General features: G+C 40.2%; 1 protein-coding gene and 1 long non-coding RNA gene across 3 annotated transcripts in view; one reads left to right on the top strand and one right to left on the bottom strand.

Annotated features, from left to right (window-relative positions):
- Positions 1-21,682, bottom strand: part of LOC146598886 (rho GTPase-activating protein 7-like) — a 57,526-nt gene that overhangs the window by 20,122 nt on the left and 15,722 nt on the right. The window lies entirely within an intron of this gene.
- On the top strand, positions 31-8,387 carry LOC146598887 (uncharacterized). 2 transcript variants are annotated; one of them, XR_014895173.1, is made up of 3 exons: positions 31-292; positions 5,547-5,668; positions 7,228-8,387. It is a non-coding gene; the product is annotated as an uncharacterized LOC146598887 (long non-coding RNA). The 2 variants fall into 2 exon arrangements; XR_014895174.1 differs by lacking the exon at positions 31-292 and adding an exon at positions 311-465.

Raw genomic sequence — 21,682 nt, 5'->3', positions numbered from 1 at the left:
CGGCCGCGGGGGCTGCCGCCGGCCCCCTCACGGCGCTGCCGCGGCGGCAACGAACGCCGCGACCGTTAACGGCCGTAACGGCCGCGGGGGCGCGCGGGGGAGGCGGGTCCCCGTTGCGGTTTCAGCCGAGCGACAAGCTCTTGGCCGAAGGGCTAGCCAGCCTGTGAGGTACCTGGCGCTGGTGAGCCGGGGCCTGGGCTCGCGCTCGGCTCGCTGCTGCCTTACCGCCCTCTAAAAAAGGTGCATCGTTTTGCAATCTGCGAGACTTTCACCTTTTTTTGGCATCTCATAGGTCAGGGGATTTCAAGTGGKGCCCGGCGGCAAGCCGAGGGGGACGCCTCTGCTGAAACACGCTGTCGGAGGTCACGCCTGTGGGTCCGCCGGAATCCCAGCAGCAGCTACTGATGAGCACTTAATTATGTACTTTAATCACAAGAAGTATTCTTTACGCTTCATAATGTGCAGGTAAACCTACTGCCTTGACTGAATTTCAGTATTTCAAAGAACAAGCTACTCTGCAGATTCGTAACACTCCCTTTGAGCCCCACAGCGCTCTGTCAGGAGCAGCTTTGAGCCTGGCTTCTGCCGTCACTAAGAACTACATGCTCGCCAGCCCCAGATGTGTGGCGAACATGGTAGAACACAAAATCTTGCCCATTCAGTGAGGATAAAATGAGCTGTTTGGAAGTGTCTGAGGGAGCCGAGAGACCTGCACTCTGCTGCAAGCTCTGTCTGGAGATTTGTTCAGGGGCTCTTCATCAGCAGATGAGGGTACCTGTATGCTGCAAGGAAGAGTGTAAAAGCAGCACAGCTACCTGTGCCCGTACTTGCTTTATTCTGCTACCCTGTGCTCTGCCATTCTGAGGGTATAGTAGCGTGGGCTTTGGAGTAGTCTCTTCAGCTTCTCTCAGGGGCAGGTGCAAAAGTCTGCTGTTATCACAAATCACATGTCTATTTAGGCTAGCTCGAACAGGCGTACCTCAGCTCCAGACTGCACCTATCGTTAGCATGGAAATTCAAGAGGATATCTTTTATGTGATATCCTCCCATTACATGCAAGTTTTTGGAGGACCTACTGGCCATGTCCGCTCTGCCTGTGAGCTCTTGTTTGGGTTTATCTATAGAGAAGCACCTTTACTCAACGTTCAGAGATACTTTAGGCTTGCATAAGCTGGCGTGACTATGCTTCAACCTGCTTTAATTTTGTAAATTAAATCATCAAAGCAGAACTGAGGCTAAAAATGATTCAAAAATGCAAATTTTTTCAATAAACCCTCATGACAGACCTGCTATACTGCAAACAACATATTTGACTCCAGTGCAAAGACACTGATGCAGAACACCAAGAAATGTGGGAGCAGTCTCATTCCAGTTACTTGCATTCGTTAATAGGGAAGAAATATCTGTGAGCAAATTCACATTTCATGGATGTCTTAGCTGCTGGTTTGCCTCAGTGTTTTAACATTTTGCCAGTGTTATTTTGATGAATTACTCGGATTTTTACAGAATTAGCTACTGTTCTTTCTTGCCTTCCTAACACACTTAATATGATGTTGCCTCCCAGCTGCGCACGTAAAATTAAGACTGATGTTGCATCACACAAAGGAGAGATCAAGCCTTGCAGACGAATTTTTCTTCTTCTTCCCCTCCGCCCTCTCACCCCCCCCCCGCTTTAGATGGAACAAAACGGGATTTGGGATCTATGATTAAAACCCACAACTGATCTCAGTGTGTGGGTGTGACCCAGCCATACAGTATGATTATCATGTTGTAACTAGGTCCCTTGCTGCAATAGGTTGCATGGAACAGGCAGAACCTTTACTTATATTTTGCTTATGTAGACTTAGTCTAGACAAAAAGCAGTTTGTGGTCTGAAAAATTCATATGCAATTTGAGCAATGAATCTGTGTGCTACAAACATCAGAACACTTTTGCAACCTTTACAACTAACCAGATTTCTCTGCATTTGCTGTAGTTCGTTGCTACTATGACTCTTCTTCTTATAAAAGACCCTGTTTTACTTACTCAACCCAATAGTGAAGAAAAGTGTTCTAAATGCGGATGGTCTATTTYTTCACATTAAATATTTAAAAGTCAAGCAAAAACTTTGAGCTGATTTTAAAGCCAAGATCAACAATACAAAATTGTAAATTTGTAATAAAAGTATGTGATCAGCCTTTACAACCTGAACAAACCATTGCGCAGGGATAACTCAACAAGATAGAGTGTCATGTGGTGTGGTCTCAGAATCACATATCAAAAGTACAAATATATTTAAAATTATTTTCTTGCAAGTTAACTTTAAATCAATACTAATTTTATACCAATAGGACTGTTGGAAATTACAGTTATATATAGAAGCCATAAGGATGGGACCCTGTGCTAATTTACAGAGGTCAAAAGATCATTTAAATCCTACAAACCACTCCAGATAACCACACCAGACCGTAAATTTCTGTAGGATAATTTCTTGTAATGTTTAGGCGCTTACAGTTTGAAGCTTATAATGCAGGGAGCAAAAACAAGGAGGCTGGATGCAATAGATAAGCAAAAACTTTCTATATTTCAAACAATAATTCCTCTGGATGTGGATGGATTTTATAAATGAAGATTTAAGAAGTGAAAAGTCAGGCATCTTTCTATGCATTTGATTTACCTCAACCTCAYTTAGGATTGCTATACCCTAATGAAATTGCAATTTAAGGGTATATTTCATTAGCATTACATTTGTTTTCCATATAGTAATCAAATGGAAAGTTTGTACAGGCTTATGATGTATTTTTAATGCAAGAGGTTCCTAAACGGGCAATTTAAACTGGCAAAAATAAAAAAGATGCTGGATAATGGCACCAAGCTATGCTTAACTTCACCAAGAAACAACTGTCAGACTATTGTAGGGCAGCACATGTAGAGATTCTGTACACGGTATCTCCACACCAGTTACATTCCCATTTTATTCGATTCCTGGATTATTCAAATACAGTGATGCAGTCCAGCAAGTTATCTTGGAGTGGATTGCATTAAAYAAATTCACAAACCACTGCATGAACAAAGTTAAACATTTCATAAATGAGCCAGTGACTTCTAAACTCCTTACTCCTATTTATCCAAAACAGTAGAAAGAACTCTCTAAGTTACTAAAGCTATTGCAGACAGGCACAGTGCCAAGAAATGGAGTCACATCTCATTAAAAGCTTGCTCCTTGCATATTTTTATTCTGATGTCACTGGTACATTTCCCAGGCAAATTCATTTACCAGAGATCAATTCTCTCCCTTCTTCCCATTCCTTCCTTTTACTGCCTAACCCCCCAGCACCTTTCAGGAATCAGAACTGAATGCATTTCAGTAACTTAAACGGAATTTAGCTTCTGRCTGTTTTTTTAAAAAGGCAATTCTGCACAGAAGGGTTGTTTCTCAAGAATACCCCATGCACTGCCACCCACTGTTTTATTTCTCATTTACAAATAGCATAATAGTTTCAGGACTAGAGGCCCCAAGACTGTATGTTGAGTGATGCACCCTGAAGACCACAGTCCTAGCTCCTCGGAGACTCGTGGGAACATCCCCTCTACAATAAACTGGCAGCAACTCTCTTGTGTGTGGCTGACTCCCACCCCGAGTGCCGGCCAGCGTGGAGTATGTGAGGACCGTACAGTGCGCCATCGCTGCTCAGCCTGGCAGCACAGGCATTTTGCACAGCCTCGGCCGTTCTCCCAGAGTATGCAAGGACTCACATAAGCACTGTGTTACAGAGCAGCACTGTGCTGCCTTTTACCTTCATTTATACGCATATTTTTTTAAAACAGAAGATTTCTTGCCTTTCAGCAATAAATGTTTTGAAGGCATACAAAGAGAAAACACAAGCACTGCACTGACTTACAGAAGGCTTGCCTCTCTCAAAGACCGTCCATGAAGGAACGCATGGACAACACTACTTGTCCCCTGCTGCAGGCTTCTCCTCACAAGGCTTATCTGCCAAACCTCTATCATAGATTGCATGTGCCCCATTAAGCAGCAACTGGATGTTTCATAGAGAGCATATATATCTAGGTAAATAATTAGACATTTTCAGAAGGAATATAAAAGCTCATGTTTCTGAGTTTGTATCAGTTTGTCATCTACTAGGATACAGGATGACACTAGACGCAATCTGCCTGAAACAGGGTTTTCTTAAACTTCAACAGAACCACATGGTATTGACGAAGGAAGGAGCTAAGATGCTGGAGCTAAGACTGACTTGCTGGAATGTACCATAAGGCTCTGAATCAAATTCTTTGAAATATTCCTTTATGGTTTACAGTCTCAGTGAAAATGCTTTGGATGAAGCATTCTGTTATATGGCACATATTAAGGCCCCCTGCTGAGCACTGTGAAACCTCACCAGTTCTGACAAACCGATTGCTGCTTATGASAGTCTTTTGTTTCAGCACTTAATAAAAAATCTGGCTCTCCAAATACCCCCTTACAAAGACAAGTACTCTGTTCACTCTGATTCCAAGCTTGGCTCAAACCAGTTCAGATATGGAAGTGGGCAGGGATGCTTACTGGAGTTGGCGCCAGTCACTCCAAGAGATACATGTTCCACAATTCAGCAGAATGAATCCCACTGCTGAGTGGTAAGGAAGTTCAAATGCAGAATTCACTATGGAGTTAAACAAAATCCATTACACACTAGCAGTTATACACAGGCCWTTCAGACTCCCTCAGAGCAGCAGCCTTAATATGGGAGTATGTTCATTTGAGCTTGACATGGGTTATATTCACTTTTGGCCAGGAGTAGGAAGATTGTTTGGCTTAACAGCAACTGAGCTGAGGCCTTCTCCCATTTTCACTGCCTGCAGTCTTTTCCTCAAGGGAGTGAAGTTTATAGAAATTGCATCTTCAAACACAACAGAAATATTTATGTTCTCCTCCAGAAATAGTTATGTTTTTCTTTAGAGCCTGTGAGGTCAAGTTTTTTCAGGGGAAGTCCATAAAAGGTATTTTAACTTAGTCATTGCCCATTCCTTCATTCCCTAATTTGCTCCTAGCAAAAATTAAATCTGTTGACCTACAGTCAAAAAAGGGACAAGTCACGGTTTACCTTACTTATTGGAAGCCTTAGAATCCACAGATGGCAATGAAAAATGATAGTACTGCTTAATTAGATCCACTACAGTCTCTGTATAGCCATAGACATCACATAAAAGGAACGGTAGTATGCTGGTTGCAATATGTTAAAATTGAATATAAGTAAAACACGGTTCTGAATGGGAAAAGTAGATGACCAGTACTGAACCAGTTCCAGTGAGCTAGACTCACAAGGGGAAAAGAAACTCGGTGCTTTGCTTTACYCCCTGGAGTAATATCTCTCCCTCTGTTGTTTACATAGGTAGCCTGAGTTCCAGACATAGGTACCTAAATTAGAAGCTTGGTGGTGGTAGTGTGAAGACCTTCTGAACAGACTACAATATGCTGTGTGTGTGTTTTGTAAAAATGATTCCTTCCTAGGGATGGACTTTCAGACCAAAGACCTGAAATGACACAATTCTTGCACTCTTCTTAGGAAACCATCAAGTCCAAGAGTGATACCCCAGAGTGTGGTGTATACTGAGAATAAGAAGAAAATTAATAAASCATAATATGATTTTCAGGCAACTAAGTTACATGTTATCAACAAAATGCCAGGTAAAAATAATATCATTATTTTTATGCATTTCCTTATTTTATGGCTGTTAAAACATTCCACTCCAGTTTTCCCGCCATGAATAAGCTTCTGTTTTAGCTTTTTCTAACATAAGATACAAAATGTAATAAATTGGAAGATGTATTGGTAGATGCTCATATGCAAGCCTTACCCTCAAAGACACACAGCAGAGCCTGGAACAAAGTCCTGAACTCTCTCTGCACAGCCACACTAAGATGCAACAGAGATGTAACCATTCTCTCTTGTAAAAATATATATAAGCACCATATAAAAGCAAAAGGAAGAATGGTGGTAAGTAGAGGTGCTCAGGAAATGGAAAATTCTTTTGCAATATAAAAGAAATAAATGCTTTAAACTGGGTTGAGTAGTCCAAAGCTCATTTTTATTTCATGGACCAGAAACATTTTGTTTCTGTGCTTCAGAAGCAAAAAAGTTTCTCTGTCAGCAAAACGAATGGCTATGTACAGGTATGTTTATGGGTAAAAATGGGCAATTATACATTTTGAAGACCTCCTGACCTCCTAAGTGCTCTTGAAAATTTCTTTGTCAGGGAGATATTTTTGTAGGGGGAAAAATCAGGTCATTTTGTCAAGCTGGTATTTTGCATTGCCAAGGAGAGGGGAGTATACTGGAATACATCTRATGATAAATGCTAGTTGCAACCCTTGCAAAATAATGGTCAATAATACATGACCATAGATAAATAAGGACTTAGAGCCTGGTGCCACAGTCACCACCTTTACAGGACAGCAGTAYCAGGAGATATAAGATTATGTTTTGTGTGTGGATGCATACACATATGTATATGTATCTACAGGAATGACCACACTTGAACTAAGACAAACCTTAACAAATTTATCTTTGCTTTTTGGAGAGTCCTCTCGCGTAGGCAATATTTAGAAAACTGGGGTCTTGTCTTTGCTGCTCAAAGATACTAAATAGCACCACTTTCTCTTACTTCTTAAAAGCACACTCCATGAAAATAAGCTGTCAAATGAGACCCAGACAGTTTTCTTAATAGGGCACAGAGCACTTTCAAAACTCCAGACATCAGTGTGGAGACAGCTGTCTCCACATTATCACGTGGCCAGCTTTGACTATAGCCAAGATGTCCAGCAGCACAACTGACAAAACAGCTGTGCAAAAAGTGGTAGACCCCAACTTTGCACTGGTTCAATCAATCCAGCTCCAGCATTAGTAAAGTGAAAAAGCAGCAGCGGCGTTGGGAAATAGGACATATTCTAAAGTTTATCTTTAAAGGAAATGGGTGTATTAAAAAAATCAGTAAGTCTTAAGGCTTACTGAACTTTTCTTACAGCTAAAACTGACAACCTCATCATAGGAATACATCCTAAAAATACCAAAWTTTTTACTATGAAATGTATACATACTACTTGTTTCAGCACAGACTTAGTGCTCTTAATGTATATAATCCATAGCACGCATTTTTGTTTTTGTCAAATCACACAGAACAAACACGGAATTTGACATCTATCTGCTCTCTTGCTCACCTTTATTTCTCTGTCTTTACTGTTGGCAGCAGAACTATGAAGAACTGGAAGAAGGCTTTGCCAGAAAACTCTTCCTACTGTAGGGAAATGAAGTTCTATTCTCAGTGAATGTACGATACACTCTTGTTTACTTTTCACTTGACGTAGTCAATGAACACGGAAAGAATGCTTGGGAAAGGAAAAAAGAAAAAAATGCTTCAAACAGCCATTTGAAAATGGGCAAAAATATGTTTTTAAACATTATTATTTTATCTGAAGAATACCTCAAAAGATTCTACATTTGCATTCCATTTACTCCTTTTAGCTAGATTATTGCCATACTTCTTTCCCCTTACTATCGTGGTTGAAACCTTGTAATAGCAACTCACAGATATCCCACAGGTGAGAGGTGCCGTTTCTCAACATCCCTACTGCCAACTGACATTATAATTTGCAATACCCAAGAATGTGCTAGGTCTGGTATGGAAAGAAGATAAGGAAAACAAATACAAGCTTCCTTGTCCCAAACAACATATAGTAATAACATCTGCCCTTTCTAGATCAGTCTCCTTATTTTTCACACATAATACATCTGATTTGGTCACAGGTGCGCTGACTCTATCATTTTGCATGTTAGARATGTTAGTTAGTGTTTGTGATCATGCTTAGTTTTGGCTGAGATCTGGGGATTCCAGAAGGAGGGGAAAATGCTTTAGTGCTGGTAGCTGGTGAGCTCTGTCACTTCCCACAGAGCTCCTTGAAGGACAGACAAGGTTTGCTACTTTGACAAGGGGAGATTTTTGAAGCATCTCATCATCATAAACCTTGCCTACATCTGCTGAAAAYGCAGCAATTGGAAAAAGAATATGGTGAAATCATTTGGTCTTTGCTGAGGGACACTTGTTCCCTCAAATGGGAGTCAAGTAAGGCTAGAGTGAGCAAGCCTGGATTAGTCAAGCAGAACATGAAGGTATAGGAATATGAGCTCACAAACTGAACACAGGGAAGAAGAGAAGATATTATATCATACTCTGTGTACAATGAGTGCCAACTATGTGTGCAGTAAGAGGTTGGAGACAGTTGCGATCTGCTGCTGACTCTCCCAACCTCTTCTAACAGAGTGAGATGGGAAGCTAGGGAGTGAGCCTCCTGTTGGCTGCTGATATAATTTTTTACATGACTTTAGAATATGTGACAAACTCATCTGACTGGGGCTCGCCAGCTATGGTAATGTCAATAGGCTGAAGAGGAGCTTATATGCAAGATGAGCTGGAAAATAAACTTTCTCTATAKATCTGTAATGTAAATTTATTCTGCTCATTTGAGACAAAACAATAATAATTAAATATCAGTAGGATTTCAGAGTATATTTAATAACATGAAATTGGTCCTTTTATAGCTAGTTGAAATATTTATACAAAAATAAGGACAGATTATAGAACTACATCATGTTGGTCTCCCATTATCTTTTTACTATTTCTTATTTCAAAGAATCGAGATGATCAGAAATTTATGAAAACATTTCTGATGACCCTCTTGGGAAGGCAACCCCATCTGGCAGYGCAAGTGGAAGGTGAGGAGAGCTGCTGAATCTCTTGCCTTGCTCACATCTGAGCTTGTCTCATATGTTTGCAGCTTCACACCCTTCCTTGTCTTACAGAAGTTATAGCATGTGGATAGGTTTCTCCACAATCCAGACAAGACTATCATTGCCATTTAGGGTATTTYTAAGCATAAAAATAAAACAACATTTCTATTATAAATTGATATAATTAGGACACTAATCATTAAACATCACAAAACTCTAGTGGGAAGAAGCCCACTGCACAAGAACCTACAGCAATCCCAAAGTAACTGTCTTCCATTTTCCTTGTTGAAAATCTTGAAATTAAAATAGGAGACTGCGAAATATAACCTCAACTGTGACTACACTAGTATGCATCAAGCAAGAGATTTCTGTGGGAATAAGGAGTTCGGAAAAAAGCTACATGATTAGTTAAGGAATTAAACCAATTGGAAGGAAACACAGATAACTTAGCAAGACAGCAGTTAAAGAAAGACATAGGAGATGGATAACGGAGACAGTGAAAATTTTCTGCATATCAAGTTTTTTTTCATGGCAAGTAACATGGTTTATTTCCACTTCAGCTGGAGGGGTCTGTCCAGAGAAAGCTTGTARATCATACCTGCTTATATTTGGACTTGAGATACTTGGGAATAGATGACTATTAACTCTTTTCATATCCTACATGCATGGGCCTTTGCAGATTCACCGTCACTGATACTATTTTTTTGATTCAAAAATCAAAAGTAATAATTCACATATTACGTACATTTCCCAGTGAAGCAATCAAGCTGGGATCTGCAACTTTCTAAAAGTAAATTTTTGAAGCAGTAAGGTGYGCCCCAGAAGGGAACTCTAGAGAGGTTTCATATGAGAAACATTCAAAAGGGCAAGCTACAGCATAGCCTTGAAGTGCCATGTTCTGTTCAGGCATTTGTGGACAGTGTGCTGTCTTGGATAACAGTGAACATTGCCAAAGCCATTATGTAAAGGGGAGAGACAGGTGATCGCATGGGAAAAGCCAACGCATTAAGGGAAGAAATATTTAAACTCCTCTACTTAATATATGTGGATTTGTATGCAAGAGAGAAGTGTCTTCTTTCAACYCTTCCCATGTAAGAAGCCAGCAGACTGTAATTAGCTCTGAATCACGAAGACCTGTTTCACCCCCAGCCCACTACTGCCTTCTTGAATACAGCATCTGCTTCCAACAAGAAAGCCTGTTTGGACTGTGAAATGGAAGTGGTGATGAATAATTTGTCAAGTAGGTATGCATGCCAGTTCTGAACAGAGATTGGATAATACTTTATTTCCTCAGCACGACTGCTCAGGTTTTCGATATAATGCTCTACTGCTTGTGAAAATTGGTTATGCTGGTTATRAATTAGAGTCTACTAGACAAAAATTCTAGAAAGAATGAGAAGAAGAAAGTCCAGCAACAAATGGTCATTCCTTGCCCAGATTACCAAACTCATTTTGATTAACTAATTTACAAAAACACACTTGTATAAGTGTTATTTAACTGAGGCAAAACACCCCAAAATTAGAGCATCTGGTGAACTAGATGGAGTTCAACACATCACTCAACTGTGCTGTTCAACATTTAAATTTTACTTGAAGGAAGAAGTTTGGCCAAAAAAAATATATATATWTGTCTCAAAACTGAGAGAGAGACCTATTCTGTAGTTGCTGAAATCCCAGATCTCCTGAAAAGTTTCTGAGATCTACCCAGCCACCAGGTCACTTTAGTGGCACCCAGCCAAAATCACTTATTTTCTTCTTGGGATGACTGTTCAGCAGGATGTGAAGAGAAGAACAAATTCCTCAGTAGGTTTCAGMTTTTTAAATAGATAAAAGCAGACTGCTTAGTCTGTATTACCATGTAACTAATGCCTCCAGAATGGATGTGAGTTAGTATGAATGGATGATACAACCCTAAAACTAGCACTAGACACTTGGAAAATACAACTTTTTGTAGAAAACAGCTAATAAGGACCCCTTCTACTGGTCCTATGCTACTATGTGCCTCTACCACATAAACCAGGCAACATGAACATGCAAAGTTGTTAAAAAAATCATTTAAAAATGTTTCTTCCCAGTTCCATAAACATAGAGAGCTGTGTGCTTCTAACCTTGATGAAGCAGAGGTTGTGCTCAGACACTAAACCTTCAGATGACAGCACTGTCACTGCACAGAGATTTAGACTTGGTCTAAATAGGAAACATRCAGCTTCCTGCATAAGGAAACTGTATAACACAGGAAACTTCATCAAGAAATTGCAGTGTACCACTCTTTCTTTGTTAGGCTGATGGCATAACAGACAAATTGACAGTCAACTGTTTCCCTCTGGAGCATAATTCTAAACTCAAAATACAATTTTAAYTTCCACATTGAGACAGAGTTCAGAAGTTACTGTGATAATGCTGTGAACTAAAATCAAGTTAAGTAGGATCCTTTTCCAGCCACCACTCTTGAAAAGCAGTTGCTTCTTRTATGTCCAGAAAAGCAGCAATATACCTTGCACTTATTTCTTTTTCTATGTCCTTCCTATCTAGGCTGTCAAACAAAGCAGATGGACAGAATATTCCTCAAAGATCCAATGAATGCTCATCTCAGCAACAAATCAAAGCAGCTGGGCAGGTCAGTTCTTTGCCAGTCAGCCTAAGCCAGTACATTTTAATTTTAACAAAGATTGATTTCATATTTGACACACTCCATTCTTTTAAAACTGAGTTTGTAAAAAGACAGCAAACTGATTGGAGAATCAGGGGAATCCTGATTAAAGAGATTTAACAAATACTGGCTTAATTCTCTGCAGTTGTTCAGTTTGGSCATGTTCACACCCTTATTTCATTATATGCAGGCATTTGTGGAAACACAATTTTGTTCAGCTAATTAAGTGGGGACCAGCAGATCTTACAGCTAGCAAATGTGCTGTACTGTACAAACAACTAACATCATGGTCACGTTCACCAGTTAGCTTTCATCCCACAGGCTAAAATGGTTTTCATTGGTATTTGCTGAGTGCTTGCCAATMTATTTCCAGGCATGTGTCAACAAAAAAGAAAGAAAGAAAGAAAGAAAAGAAGTGTGGTGGTTAATTTGAGTAAAATGTATCATTATAAATCAGGGACTGATTTTATGAYGCAGTTTATGTCATTTTCTATTTTCCTGGCTCAATTTTATCATCAATAGATAATAATTTGAAATCTTTGAGACCTTTCCAGAAATCAATGCATTTCTTTTTGTGTGTGTGTGTTTTTTTTTTTCTGTGTACTCTTTTCTATGTCATAGGCTTAAACTTTTCATTTGGATCACTAATGCTAGGCCTGTAGTAAATTCCTGAAAATGCTAGTACAGTTTGCACTAATTCCGTAAGTAGAGGTAGCATTTTCATCTAAAAAGTGGAACAGCTTATAAGATAATAATTTGGACCTCAGAGGAGCTGAGATTCATTTTGGCTTTTTACTTTGGCATTTCACRTGAGAAGTAGATATCGAAGAGCAGTAAACTAAAAGAAACCAATTCACACACATGCACACACACACAGAGACTATAATCCTTAGCAAACGATCTGTAAGGCAGAGTATAAAATTGCCATTGTGACTTGTAAATCCACCTTCAAAAAGTACAAAATGTGCTGTCTAGACAGGTAACTAGAGAGGATCTCAAGCTGCAGTCATTATATGGACTGTTACGAGAGCGAAGAAACAGGTCAATATTCTGGATGCTTTAAAAATAATTCTCTTCAYGGCAATTCAAAACACTGGAAGGAAAATCTTGGAAAAATGGCAATGATGATCTAGTTGYGTATATCTCGTTTATATGATAGGTCTGAGATTGGCTTCAAATCAATTTAAAGGCAATATAAAACTAGATTCAAATGTTATACTTGGCTCAGTCTCTTTTAATGGACTATACCACGTATCTCAGCAATGCCTATTTTAATCCCTRTGTGCTGGTTGTTTACTCAGAAAATAAAATATACTTCCCACATGGAAGCAACTTTTAAAAACATTCCATGAATGTTCTAAGCTCATAAAATAATTAATATAATTAATAGTGTCCAGTTCCCATAGCTATCATGGGAATTCCATTTTTCCCTCTATCCAGCACCCTCCAGTTCTGACCTTRAATTCTTTGAAACTGCCTTTTTCCACTTCAACTAGTCCAGTGTAGCATATGCTAGAGCCTGACACTATCAGAAGTTCTGATTCATGAGGAATTCTAGGCTGGATAGTGTGTTTTCCTCCTTCATCCCTTATTCATAATGTTTAAGTGCTTGACTGTTAAGCAGAGCTGTCATTCTCTTGCTTGTCTGTCTAYAGGTGGCATCTGCTGCCTCAGGATTACTGTTCCCTGCTGGGTTAGAAAAAGCTCCCAACTCTGCAGACTGAACACAGAAYTTATTGTACTTAAAGTTAAAATGTTTCAGCAAAAGAATAGGCCTAGAAGCATAGCTAAAACCAAAAATTTCACATAGCTAAAGCAAGATATTTCAAGCAATAACCTACATCAAGATTCTGATAGGAGTTGCCATTAAAAATGATCTTATGCAATAAGATTTTTTGGAATGTATCACATTGTAATCCTATCTGTCATTAGAGATTCATTTCCTAGTCAAAGGTCAGAGCACTGCTGAAGCGATCTATTAGCACATTAATTGAWTGGCACTGTCCTGATTTCCAAACTTAGCTTCCTAAAAATGCAGATGAGCACCAAGTGGGGGAAATATCAAAGGAGCCTAAGTAGCTCTTAAATGCGCCAGGGATGACTGGCAGCCACAGCAAATTTCTCTGTCCTCCAGCAACTCCAGCTAGCATTTCTGTTTGCACACCTGCACTCATCCAGCTACCAAGCACTATGAGCACTGGTGCATGCCGAAACCCCGGGCAGCTGCCTCCCTGCCACCCCCACCAGGGGCTGCRGGGCCAATGTCTCCCTGACGAGCGCAATGCAGGCAGCACCTCTGCTGACCAAAGTTTCCGCGGGACAGGCTGCCTGAGAGGAGGCCCTGCTGTCCACACCATCACACACCTCCAAGAGCCCTTTCTGTACAGCAAATAACATTAGCATGTACTTTCAGGAAAGTAACAACTTTCTATGCAAGTCTCCAGCAAGAGAGAGACACAATTTTTTTCCCATACTATTAAACATCAGTACAAGATACATGAGCAGGACTCATGTCAGTATGTAGTTGCACACTGTTCAGTTTACACCGCAAGCCCTCAGTGTCCCTCCAGCAAGGCTCCAACACCAGCTGCAGCTGCTCAAACATGACTGAAATCTTCTTCCTCGAAGCTCCATCCATGCAGCCTGTACATACACAGGGACTTTCCAGCAGGGGACTAGTTTTGTTCTGTGTTTTATGGGTAGATGAACATGTCTCTCGTCAGAGTTTAAGTTGTGTACATAACTCGTCCTGACCTCTTCCTCCTTCGCCAAAGCACTCGTCTTCTCCAGCTATCTGTCGGGCGTCACAAAGCTGCTTATTTGATGCACTATTTTTAAATTACTCACAAATATTTAAACAACATTTCTGTCAGCATTACATGTTTAGAAGATATCTAGAAATGTCAAGAGTACCCAAGCCGGTTGGCCCAAAGTGAACATAGCGTTGAAGTGGCTTACAGAGCAGCCTGCAACTCACAGCAGCTTATGCAAAGCCCTTTGCATAAGACATCCTGCGTGAAACAAAATAAATACTAACAGAGCAACTGTTTGAAACACTAAGCTCTAATCATGGTTGTGCTCAGGACTTGCATTTTAGGGGATAACAGAGAACCCAAAGTCAGTACTGAAAACATGTCTACCCAACTTTGGTTCTGTGAACTTTCTTGGGCCCTTTAACCTTTCCCAGCTSCTTTCCCAGAAAAGAGGAAAGCACCAGTTCTGGCTAACAAACCTTTCCAGATCTAAGGGAAGATTATAAGCTTAGGGCTGAACACTGACTGAGCCAGCAGTCCTGTCTCACACAGAGTAGTGAAGACAAGACAAAAGCCCAGCTGGATTTTAACTGCCATTTTTTTGGCTGTATCTACCATAACATCTAGTTTTGGTTATTGAACTACTTCACCATAATGGACTTTCAAAACTGGTAATAAGAGTATTTCATACATATTTTGGGTTCAAGAAGATTACCGTAAAGAAGTTCAAAAAGGTAATACTGGCACAAAAAGCCGAAGCCACTAAAACCTATTAACAAAAGCATTTCAGATCAGAAGATCTTGATTTGCCTTAGATTTCAGCTTGTTCTTCAGATTTCAGCAGTGCCCAGTCCTTACCTTAGAGTGAAACAAAGCTTGTTGCCAGCCTATTAACAAACGGAGGTTCTGTATGTTCTTATTTGGATCCAGGCATAACAAAACTTGTATTTGCTTGAGCCAAATGTTTTTTCCTTGCATGTGTTTGCCAYCTAGGTTGTTACAGGACTTGTAGTTGGCAGGTCGCAAAGGTATGTGTTGTCTTGGGAGAGTGCTGGCAAGAAGTATGGAGGAGATTTCAACTCTTCTTTTTTGAGGAATGGGGAAAATAAAGGTGGCTAAATCAAAAGAGAAGAAAATACATGTGCCCTTTCATCTGATTGCCAGAGATCTATGATGTGACCTAGACCAAGTGTCATAGGCTGGTGCAGAGCAGGATTTGGAAGATTAAGGTACATATTAGCTACCTAGTCAAGGTAGCAAGTCAAGCTCATATGTGATAAGTTAAAGGTGCTCTAGAAGGATCAAGAAACAAGTACATTATCTTGTCAATAACAGAATGTCAGCACATCACCCTCTAGATTGTGCCATGCCTAAGAGCTTGGTTTCTCTCTGTTTGYAAAACATTTTCAGAGTCCAAAAGGCTTCATTTTGGATAATGCAAGCCTGTTTGCAAAGAAGGCACCATCTCTATTTATAACACTGATGCTGAAGTAAAAATAAAAGAAGTTAGGCCTTCTCCTTTCAGTCAAATGCTCTTTCCAGCTCATTGCCCCTACAAACAAAGTCTGCATCCAAATCTCAGGCAAGGTCAGTTGTTAGATGTATCATTTTCCTTAGAAGTCAACCTGCCAGGAATGAATGGATAGGCAAGTGCGTGCTGCAATTCATGTGTTGCTAGGACATCTACCTTTACCTGAAGAGTGCTGCCATGTATTTCAGTGACAGGAGGATTTGACTTATCTTCTCACATTTAAAAAAGACTATTTCTATCAGGTTCCAGCTGGACCCAGGACCAAATGCTGTGCAACTTCTAGTTGTGGAATTCAGATAGTCCTTACCTTTGATAACAAAGAATGTGGGGGTGTCTGGACTGCTGGGAGCTGATGGGCTCATTTGCATTAATATAACTTAACTTCACTATAACTTTTTGCAATTCTTGTTAAGGAGGCGGTGTAGAAATACAAAGTATTCYTAAACTCCCTCTTTTCTCCTCTCCAGAAATGCCCCATTTTATTTTTAAGAAGTAAAAACAGCAAAGGAAAGAAAATTGGCACTGCTCTCTTGCAACATCAAACCAGCACAAAGGGTAACAGTATCCACAAGAAATATTTTACCATTAATGGCTCCAACAGAAAGTCTCTAGACAATCCACAGAAACTCTGCAATCAAGAATGTTGTAAGCTTTGTTCAACCTCATTTCAAATTGATGGTTCTCTGATGAGACAGGAGTTGCCCACACTTGTATCATGACATTTAGAAATAYATTTAAATCCTTGTGATGTGATTTGAATAATAACTTTTGAAAGGTTATAAAAATGCAGCTAAACCATATTTGTTTTTTTTCGGCAGTACTTGGAAGTGTAAACACTTAAATCATCAGCCAAGTGCATAGCATTCATATTTACCATACCTTTTAAAAGCATACTTAGCATACCACTGAGAAAGATTACTCTGCTGACAGAAATCAAGCATCTGGATTAATTTCAAGGAGTGCATTTTACAATCCATCATCCCGGAATATGAGAACAAGGAACTGCTCAGTTAAATTAAATGGTGAGTTACTCTGCAACAAATCAAAGGAAATTCATCTCTGCACTGTGTTCAGTCTAGACATGTAATTCAGGACTGATGCTACTAAAAGTCAAGCAGTCTAGTTGTATTTAACAAAAACTGGATCATTTTATAACCAGTATTTACTTAATTATTTGCACTCTTGCACAGTATGCTAGGTAGTAACAGGATTTGTGCCTTKTAACACAAGCTAGCAGTCTCAGGCCAACACTTTTCAAGGACTTTTTGAAGGACAGATGTGGAAGAAACAACCTGGGAATGGTGTGCCAGAAGCAAAATCCTACTGAACAAATATAGAGGGTGCATGTTCCTCCCACCATGGTGTATCTGAAATTGCAGCAGGGTTCATTTCTTGGGACACTTCAGTGGCCATCACAGACTGAATATGGTCAACATCCATCACATAAAGGGCTCTTGATTAGACTCTGCACATTTCATGTCCAGCTGGTTGTATAGGAGGATTCTGGACTAAAGATTTGTTTTCTTCTGAAAAAAGGTTGAAAACTTGATGACCCAAGAGACCATGTGGAGAGSCTCAGCAGGACAAGTGATTTACTGAAAACACTTTACAGTCAAGAGGAGGAATTAATCACAGAACATAATAAGGAATATGCATCAGTGTAAAATTCCTTCTTGCAGCAATTGGCTCCAGCTTTGTAGATACTAGACAAAACCTAAATTTCTCAAAGTATATTTTAACTTTTGCCTTTTTTCAGTTTTTTGAATCTTTAAACAACCTCTACCTGTTCCRTTTTCTCTTAAGTCTTCTCCTTCATTTTCTCTTTAAATTTCGAACTTTTTCTCCACTGAATCTATATAGATATATTTAACCCAACCTTCYCCTAACAGAAGAAACAATAATTTGAGAAAGACTGCTCCATGGAAATGCAAACCTTTTAATAACCACTAATACTTTAAAAATAAATCAGAATATTAACCTCATAGTACCAAACCTGACAACATTCCAGGCAAAAAAAAAAGCTTATTTACTTTATATTCATTTCTCTAACTAGATCTCACTTAGGCACCTGACAGCAGAGTTGTAACAGTACAATTTATCAAACAGAAAGTCAAATCTGCTCTACACTCTTGCAGGCTATGAAATCTTGGGAAAAAAATCCTTCAGAAATTGAGATGAGCTTAACAACATCTAGAAATCACTGAGATATATCTAGTATAATGACATAACTGGTCTACGCACACTTTTGGCATGCTTGCCCAGCAGCATCTCTCAACGCGGCAGGTAAGAAAGCTGCCGTGGTGCCCAGTGGTTGCTGTGCTGCTGCTGCACCTCCCGGCTCTGCCGGCCCCATGCGCTGCTCTGGACTGCAGGCGCGCAGCAACAGCTGGGGTTGCGTCCTCACTCCCTTAGGGATATGTCTGCCTGTTTTCCCAGCTGCTCCGCTGCCTTGCTTCTTTTCTTTCACCATGTGAATCCATGAAGCAATAGGGAGAGCAAGGACAAAAATAAACTGTCTGCCTCACACACATATACATCTTGCTGTAGAGGAAATGTCTTTCATCCCCATTTTTTCCTTGTCAGATTGCAAATGCTAGGAGGTGGCTGCGGCCAGAGGAACGTGCATTTTTATCCATTCATAATCTTAAAGGCATAATGGGAGAGCAAAACTTCAGCCRTCTTTAGGTATCAGAGAAATTCTCAGAGCATAAAGCACCCTTAATTTATTCCTTTTCCAGTTGGGGCATGTGCTGAAGGGGCAGCAAAGCTGTCTTTTGCCAATGGACTGGCAAATTTACCAGTTTGAGAATGAAGCCAGATAGATGAAGTGGCTTGTTCAGAGGAAGTATTGAAGACAGTGAGAAACACTGCTCTGACTTCTCTCCCTGGAGACAGAGATTGTATGATTTTTCATGATAGAAATGTATGCCTACAGACTACTGTGCTTCTAAGTGGCTGTATCTCTGAGCTGAGAAGTCAGGCTGTGAGTCAGTGCTCCTGCAACCTTATGGATATTAAGAAACAGCCATCTAGCTATTACCTGAACCTTGTCCAAATACTGCCATTAGTAAACAAGCCCAGCTGATTTGGTATTTGCTTGCAATAGTTTATTCCTCTTTATCTGCTTCTAGCTTGATACATTTAGGCATATCTCATAAATCTCATACATTAACCAACTTAGTATTTCTGCAAGTCCTTTTTTCAGAATTGTTGTGCTTAATCACAGTGAAAGAAGACTCTCAGTTCTCCAAGTTCATTCTGCAAACTGTAAAAAGCACCAAAATACTGGGAGCAGGTCTTCCTCTGAAGAGCTATCCTAATCAGAGAAGGCATCATGAGAGAGGAGATATACACTGCTTTTTTCCAAGGTCACACTACAGGTGAATAGCAATACTGAATACAAAACTATCTCCTTACAAACCTCACAGCTTAGGCCCATTCCTACTGCAGCGTATCATCTTCTCTGAAATCAGCATGGGAAATAATTTCCATCATCACAGTGTGATTAATCCTTCTCTATTGCAAATGGTGGGTTCTGCTGGAATACCAACCATTTATTTTTATATATTTGGTCAGACACCTTTTCTTTTATAATCTTGGGCAAAATCAGCCCAATTTTTCAAACTGATTGGACATTTAGCAGTAATGCACCTAAATGGCTTTCTACTGCCGTATGATAACATTGGCACAGAAGATTTATAGCAGTGAGCCCCAGGTAAGGATGCTGCATTTTCCTGCAGACTGATTAGCACTGTCTATTTCAGTGATTTAAGTGTTTTTTCAAAGCACAAATTTGAAGAGCTGAAATGGATACATATTGTCAGCTTCTGGCAGTTTAAGTGCAAACAGCTGCCCTGAAAGCTCTGTGCGGTACCACACGAAGATGAGCCTCTATGATAGTTAGTCAATCAAAGAAGATAAATCTTTGTGTCAGTTCCAATTATTGAGATACTCCAGTTAACTCACAGAATCATAGACATTAAACTGGCTTTAAATGCCCACGTGGTTGGGACAATACCATTGCTCTTGGGAGGCAATTTCACTGTCTGACAGATCAAAAGGCTTTCCTCAGCTAGTTAATTCCAATTAAGTTTTTCCTCTCAATTTCATCCCACTATTTATTATCCTCAGGCAGCTACCCATAGTGGTTCTTCTCCTGCCATGCTACTCCTGTTAAAACTACTGGAAATAGTGACATTATTACAAGCACCTGGTGATGACACCCAGGAGACCCAGCAGCATCCTAGTGCTACACCTCAGAGCAAAGATGGTTTCTGTCTTAAAGAGCGTCTTCCAAACGTTATGGTCTTTTCAYTAAAATGGCCTTTAATTTAGTTTTACAAGCAACCTTCTCTCCTTTCATTCTGCTTCTTTTGTCTTCTGATAAGCTTTGTTTTTTTCTGATCACTCTGATGTCAGATTATGAAGCTGTGTTAACATGATGCAACATTAGAAAAAGAGTTGCTACAGAATTATCTCTTGGTATTTATTCAGACATCTACAAGCACCAGTGTCTTGGGAGACTTTAAAAATATATATAACATTGTATAAAAGATTTTATCTGCATACTACTGTGCTATGGAATCTATGTAAAGCAAAAATTACAGGGCATAAAGGAGACACTAAAAACAACTTTCCAGTAAATAATTCCTTTCCTTGCCCCTGCAAACATCAATGGGAATAGATGGGCTTTATGGCACATCCTAAGGGTCAGTACAACTAGGTCATTTGCAAGAAAAAGAAGTTTTGAAGGCAAGAAGTAGAACAAGTCATATATTTTCAGTAGAAAGAGCTTTGGCAGTTAAATGTGTTTAAAATAAAAGACTTTTTTTAGTCAAAGTTCTGGTTTTCCTGGATTTTTTTTTTCTTACAATAAAATGAACTGTACCATAGCTGAAAGGTACTCCCGAGTCTATTTACAATCCAGCTGCACATTGCAAAGTGGATGGGACTAATTAGTGCCTAATCTACATTCCTGAAATGGGCTCATCACGCAGCTGCGGTCTAGCTGTTGAACAGGTATCTCATGGCCTTACRTCCCTGCCCTGGGTTCGAGGAGATGTGTGCTGTGACTGGCGTCTTCGAGCCCTTCACCATGCAGCCAGGGACTGAAGCCTGCTCTTCACAGCATCCCGGAGGCAATGTCCTGACAGTCCCCTTCTGAATAAACCCACTGGATCAATGCTGGCAAAAATAAAACCGGGGCAGATATAGTCCTTTATGGTGCATATTACTGTAGTTTTATAAATTAAATGAAATGAGCCTATAAGGTAGGGCTCCCCTTCCCATATGAAGGAAGATAATTCAGCTTCAGATRGTCCTCTGGTTCACAGCCATTTACAGTGATACTGACAGCCCCGGCCCTGTGCCGCAGTGTGACAGCTACACTCGTGGGCGGACCAGCTGAGCTTTAACGCTTCTGAGGGAAGATCGTGGATGCTATTTATTGTGTTTTTGCTAGCATTTGTCCTGTGCAGAAACTCTCACTGTAGCACATGAGATGCATAAATCCTCTCTGCCTCTCGGAATTTGGTGTGGTGCACAGCGGGGCAGGAGGGCTGTTGCCGTAGCACACCCGAGAGCATCTTTTCAACAAGCCTCCTCCTTCCCACCTCCTGCGCCMGGCCCCCTTCTGTTAACCACACTGCCACTTCTCTCATGTGCTCAGGAAGACAAATTGACTTTAAAAATGTGTAAACATATTCSTCCTGCTTAGGGAGTGCAAGGAGTTTACAAGTTTGTTTCAAGAAACAGGAAGAATTCAGCCTTTCTTTTTCCAACCGAGCGATGACCATGGTATACTCCTCCGAGAAAGCAAACTCCTTTACAAGAAAGTGGGTGGGCAAAGCGCAGGAAAATTGGTCTTGACAAGCATTTCAGAGAGTCAAAACAGGAAGATAATGTTTCTACAAGCGAGTAACTCTCTTCAAAACCCCCCTGGTCCAGGAGGGCTGTGCCTGGTAYCTGCATGAAGCAGGGACAC

Source organism: Rhea americana, unplaced genomic scaffold (assembly GCF_003343005.1).
Source record: "Rhea americana isolate MKP2758 unplaced genomic scaffold, rheAme1 scaffold_150, whole genome shotgun sequence".
Lineage (NCBI taxonomy): Eukaryota > Metazoa > Chordata > Aves > Rheiformes > Rheidae > Rhea > Rhea americana.
This window is presented reverse-complemented; position numbering and strand designations above follow the sequence as displayed.